Source organism: Daucus carota, chromosome 9 (assembly GCF_001625215.2).
Source record: "Daucus carota subsp. sativus chromosome 9, DH1 v3.0, whole genome shotgun sequence".
Classification (NCBI taxonomy): domain Eukaryota; kingdom Viridiplantae; phylum Streptophyta; class Magnoliopsida; order Apiales; family Apiaceae; genus Daucus; species Daucus carota.
Window position 1 is genome coordinate 37662962 of NC_030389.2, and position 6767 is coordinate 37669728.

Genomic DNA, 6767 nt, shown 5'->3' on the forward strand with positions numbered 1-6767 from the left:
AAAAATTATGAAATATATTTTTTCACCGTGAACAATGTTTTAACTTCCATAAAAAAAGTGATATTTCTAACTATATTAATTCATAAACTTTAGTGTAATAGGTAGGTAAAAAAAACTAATAAAGCAGTATTTAATAAAAATGTTGTTGGTTATTCCTATAAAAACTTCAACACGGAATTTATCAAGTAAATAGAAAAATAATAAATAAGTTGCTTAATACTTTTGGAGGAAACAAATTATGATTTGCTCCTCTATTAATAAAGATTAAAATCGATAAATATGTCTTAAATACGGATTTAGGTGATTGAGGAGGTTTTAAGTGGAAGAGTTAGCTCCTGTGTTTATACTCACTCTACATAAAAAAAGAGTGGTTAATAAAGTGATTATTACATTAACCAGATAACAAAAGTGAGAGCCATGTCAAGAATTAGGAGCGGCTGATCGATTAGAAGAAAATATGATTTAGGGTTTCGTCTTGTATTTTTAGAAATTTTTATTTTGTATGTAATATATTATTAATAATATATTATATTATAATACAATATAATATAAAATATATAATATAGTTAAGCATGAATCGGATCGGATCGTTAACAGATCGGATTTGACCATATCCATATCCATTCTTTATCGGACCGGATTATTATCGGATCGGATTATTAGCAGATCGGATTTTTTTAATAAAGATCCATATCCATTTATTTAAACACGGATCGGATCGGGTCGGATCGGATATCCGATCCATTTACAGGCCTAGGTACAACAACGGTCAGCTAGTATAGTCAAACACGCTTGCTTCATATCTATAGAGAATAATATCTACACTAAATCATTCCTGTATATCTAGGATTAATATTGATTAGTGAAGATACTGAGTGAAAATTACGCGTGTGTACTGTGTTGTTACGAAGTGTACAAGAAAAAGATTTGAGATTAGTAACTTAATTACAAGACAGCAGATAAAGTGAGATGCATGAACACTGTCAATATATCCATCCCAGCTTAAACTCAATTAGATGCTCTTCAATTCAGCTTATCTTTTTGACAAATGACAATTATAAGTCGCTTTCTATATATTTCATGCACGGACTCGGTTAAGTTTGTATCCGTTCTTGAAACCGAAATTATCGTGTAAGAGAGGGCATAATTAATTAGAATTTGATGGTAATAAGGTTGAGACAAATAAATTCTATTAATTTATCAAAATTATTTATTAATCAAGATTAAATATGTACGGCCTCTATTAGGTTAGTATAAAAATAAATAATTTATTTAAATATTAATTTATTAAATAATCAAGGTTTTACGGTAATATAATCAATGTACATTTTAAACTCTGTGACAAATTGACAATCTATAGGTACTCAAATAAATATATTCTTCCTTTAAATATATATAATTTTCTTTCATTAGTATTAAAAATTAGCGGGGGCTGTAATTTCATAGATATTAAACGTCTTAGTGGCAGTGACGGATTGGTTATACTGTTCCCATCATCTTTCTGGAGTTTTGGTCTTGCAAGAAACAAGTTTTGATTGGATTTACACGTGTCAACGATAAAAAGCTAACCACTTGGCGATGGCTTTTGTTTCTGGTGCAGTCTCCTTCTGGGGAGTAGGAGTGTTTCTAGAACTATGTTTTGAACTTCAACACTTGTATATTCTAATCCACTCTAACAAGTAATGTATGTTCACACACCTTAGGAGTCGGAGTCTCGGACAATGATATGTGAGTAAGGATTATTGTAAGACCATTATGTTCACTACTTAATGTTTTTTGTTTGTTGCTGTAGACTATTTAATGTAAATATAAAACATTCTTTACAGCAACTGATATTGATGGGGAGCTTGGCTGTTTATGTCACTGAAATCTGGAGTAGATAATATATATATATAGGGTTGCACTCCACACAGAACATTTTAAAAAAAGAACAACACAGAATAACACAGAACACTTTAGAATCAAGAATAAAATTCAGAATGGAATCAAGAATAAATTTTTGATGAGATTCTACATTTGATTTTAAAGTGTTCTGTGTTGTTAGAGTGTTCTTTTTTGAGCAATGCTCTCTCTCTCTCTCTATATATATATATATATATAGAACACTCTTAAAAGAAGAACAACACAGAACACTTTAGAATCAAATATAGAATCTTATCTAAAACTTAATTTTCTTTTCAAATTTTAAGTTTATTAACTTTTTATTATGAATAATAATAGAATCCGTCATGTTTAACAATAAATTTGGGTTAAAAATACCACGATTCTATGTAAAATTATTCGTGCAAAAAATTATATATATGATTCTATTTTGGATTCTGTTCTGGATTCTATAATATTTCATAGTAATAATGTGGATGAATTTGGATTTTAGATTTCATATATTAAGTTTAAATGGTGTTTAACTATATAATTAAAACCTTAACAAATCATTCTTTGTGAAAAATAAAATGTTATGATAGTGTTCTGTGTTGTTCTTTTTTTAAAGTGTTCTGTGTGGAGTGCAACCCCACATATATATATATAGGGTCTTACTCCAGTACAAACTCCTTACTGTACAAACGTACAAACCAGTGATTATGACAATAATATTTAGTGATTAGCAGATTTTAATTTAACAAATACATACATACATCCATCACCACCGCCACCACAATCACCTCCAATCACCACCACCACGCACGACCACCCCACCCACCACGACTGCCCAGCGCCTCTCTCTCTCTCTCTACCATCCACCACCAACCACCACTGTCCAACACCTCTCTCTCTCTCTTACCCACCACCAACAACCACCACCACCACCACTACCAGTGGCTCTCTCTCTGTGGTTGTTCGCTCACCGATTAGTGCTATACACACACAAACACACACATTCACCACTTCTTTTCTCATCTCCCTCAATCGTGTCTCTCTCCTGAGATGATGTGATGGGCAGAAATTGTTGCTTATTAAGTAGGTCTTAAACTCCAAACATCTTGTCATTATTATCATCCACAAGTTTTAAGCATATGTTTCTGGTCAGGAGTTTAATTTCTGGTGGAAAATGTTGGACTCCACTGTCACCTTTTCAGTCCTAAGACATAACTTTGGATAGTGAAGTTGAGCACTGGTCTTCTACATATACTTGATCCATAGATTTTCTTTATGTTGTTAAAAGTAGTGCAAACTTCTTGCGGTAGATTTTCTACTTTAAATAGGAAGCTTGTAATTATTATAGTGGTAGAAATAGTATATAGACTATAAAGGGAGTTGATTATGTCAACGAAAGTTTGGTCCAATTAAGCTCACTGCTCAGTTTTATAAAAGTACATGAAATTTTACAATGCAAGCATAAGAATGCTCTTAATCTCAATCTAGACTACAACTTCTTGAATGGTGCAATTTCAAACTCTTTTGGTCTTATGACAGCTCTAACTTATCTAGTTCTCTCTGTAAATCAGCTTACTGGCATGCTTCCAAAATCCTTCTCTAACTTATCCAGCTTTAAAGTCATAAATTTCAGTTCCAACAATCTTACTAGAAATCTTAAAGATCTTTTGACAACACATTTTCCTCTTTTGAAGGAATTTTTGATATCTGAAAACAAATTCACCGGTCCACTGCCTGATATTACACTAGTTTCACCCTCAAAAACTGAACCTACAATCAAAATATATCTATTTTGCAGTCTCAGTTAACTAATACAAGACTATAAAATGCTACCGTGTAAGTGACAGGATAAATAAAAATGAAATAAATTCAGGAATACTAGCACTCCATAAAGATATACAAGCATACAATGTCGTCATACAGCTAAATTATAACATTTCCGCTTCCCATTAATAATGCCATAATTATTCAATGTAATTACACCCAAAATAGCTTCAGTCTCTGACATTTTAACTTCATAATTATTATTCTTCAATGGTTGCTATATATTTATTTTAAAAACAGTTTATAGCGGCAAAATGATCTAAATTATGCTATTAAGATCACATTATTGTTTATGTCAGACTGCTAGACTTTAATTTTTGAGAATATATATATGAAGATATGATAAATAATTGGGTTGACAGACTAGTGATTGTTGTTGCTGAAATTAAAGATTATTCACACAAATATTTGTGATTGTTGTTACTTATATTAGTAATGTTGTTTATATATATATGGTGATTTTACCATATTAGTTCAGTTTTTAAGCATAACGCTTTGTATTATATTGTATTCAGGTGTCAGTTGGTAAAGACCATGATGTTTGTGCTTGCAAGAAGTTTGTGATGTGTGGCATAGTTTGCCGATATAGTTTATGTGGCACGAAGCATATTGAAGTAACTAGATTTCCTAGAAGTCTTCTTCTAAATCGCTGGTCAAAATTTACGGATTGTGGAATCTCGTCTAATATGATATCTGCTGATTACTTTAAGATAAAAAAGATTTCTTTGAAATTGATGAACATTTGATTTGACTTTTGTCAAGTTCTTAAAAAGGATGGAGTGCAGATGGAAGTCCTTGAGTTTGTGCATAAGATAGTCAAGTAAAGCTGTTATTTTCAACATATATAGGTTTATAAATAAAAATCCCAATTTTATAAATATTAAACAAAATATATAAATACACCAATTTTATAGTTGTAACAGTTAGGTACTTATAAATCATCATTTCACTAACATTTGAAAAACTTAGGTACCAACAATCACAGATTTTACAAAGAATCAATCAGTATTCACAATTTTATACATTGTTCGCAAAAATCTACACGCAAGCGCACGTGATCACAAGTAATATATTTGTTCGTTCCCACAGAGACTGGTGAATTAAGAATACGCACCTATGCAACAATGTATGAGTAATTTTCACTGCTAAGACAATTAACAAGGATGTGTTCTTTTATACTAATAACTAAATTTACTAATCAAAATCAGAATAGGAAAACACATGGGATTCTAACTTCATTATCGAATTCATCTAGAATTGAAATTACTGATTAACATGCGACTGTTGATCCTAATCAGACAACACGAAAGTAATACATGCCAACTCTCGTTGCACACATATCATACCAATCAAAATCCGCAATTAAGACAGAGATCTCATGGACACCAACAAAGCTCAGACCCTATATCTCTATAGCGGTAGTGTAAGCAGAGAGGTTTAATAGCAAGTCGTCTATCGTGATTACACAGGGTGATAAAAATAGTTCAAGTCTACCACAAATTATGTTTCATTCACATAATCCTATGTTTACATGGCATAGTTCTAAATTCAATCATCCACTCTCGCTTCAGAAAGAATTAACAAACAACTTAGAAGTTAGCTACGCTCCTAAGAAGAATAAGCACGACGCATGCAAAGAAATCAACGTACGTCACAAAATCAAGTAATTAATATTCTTTACTAGACTACCTCGATAAGTCCATTAGAATCCCATGAAGGCGGTTAGTTCATAATCGAACTAATCGACATCATGGGTTCTAGTGAAAACATGATAAATAAATTACGAGAATTAAGCGGAATAAAAGTACTTGAATTAATAATAAAGAACACAACGTTACAGAATTGATGTTCACGATCTCGCTCGAAACTGTCACTTCCTCGCGAAGAACGATCCACTACAAAACTGATAATGTGTTTGATTACAAAAACTAAACTATGATATTATTCTCCCTAAAACTACTTGGAGGCTAGGGTTTTACACATGAGAAAATAAATTACATTGACCAAGTCAACCGGGCCTCGACCGCTGCTCAATTCCCTCAGAAAAGCTTCAAAATTCGGCCCGGAACAATTCTGCTGGGCGCAGCCGCGCTAATCAAGCGCGGGCGCGCTAGTTGACTGTGAGGTAGCGCGGGCGCGCTAGGCACTAGCGCGGGCGCGCTAGGCACTAGCGCGGGCGCGCTAGTGTCTGCCCCCGGATGGCCAATTTCTCCAATTCCGCTCGTTCTCGCGTGCATGTCCTTCCTCGCTCTAGTACCACTTCCGTAGGTGATCACGGTTGCATTTAGCACATGCAACAAGCCCTTTAAACCCCTAGATAGCTCTAGTGGACGAGTGTGTTCTCGTGAGGGTTTGTAGAAGATGTACCCACAAAATCCCAAGTCGTGATGAATCCACAATTCTCTATTCTTGCAATTAAAGCACCAAAAACAACCTAAAATGATAGAAAATCACTTCATCACTTCAACTCGTGACCTGCACAGAAAAACACTAAAAACACATCAAAAGACACTAATCACTTAAGTACAACCAACCAATTTAAGTGGAAATGAAGGCCTATAAGTGTGTATAAATACCACTTATCATACATCACCGATCACTGATAGTTGTAGTATCAATCACAAATTTTTAAACCAACAATCAGTAATCACAAACTTAATCAACAACTACAGTTTCTAGATCAAAAGATTTCCAAATAGTATGAAAAGTGCGAATTAGACATTGTTCCTCCAACATTACAAGGTCTTGTTTGGTAAGCAAATTCCGCACTTCCTATACAAATATTTAAGATAAATTTCTTGCAGATAAAGCTTTGCCTACTTTCAATTTTTGCGCCCAAATGGGTCGCTTAAATTCCCCAGCGCTACTTCCTAGATCTATCTGGAAGTTTATTCGCTATCATTCGAGGTCCCTGCAGCTTTGAAATTGTGATTTGAAGCAGCCAAGTCTTTCTCCTGCTTCTTAAGATATCTTTGCGCCGTAGCTATCAAAATTTAAACAAAGAAGCTTACAAGCATTAACAATACTACAGTATGCCAAATCGAAGCTCATGACATATCCCACTTTTTCAC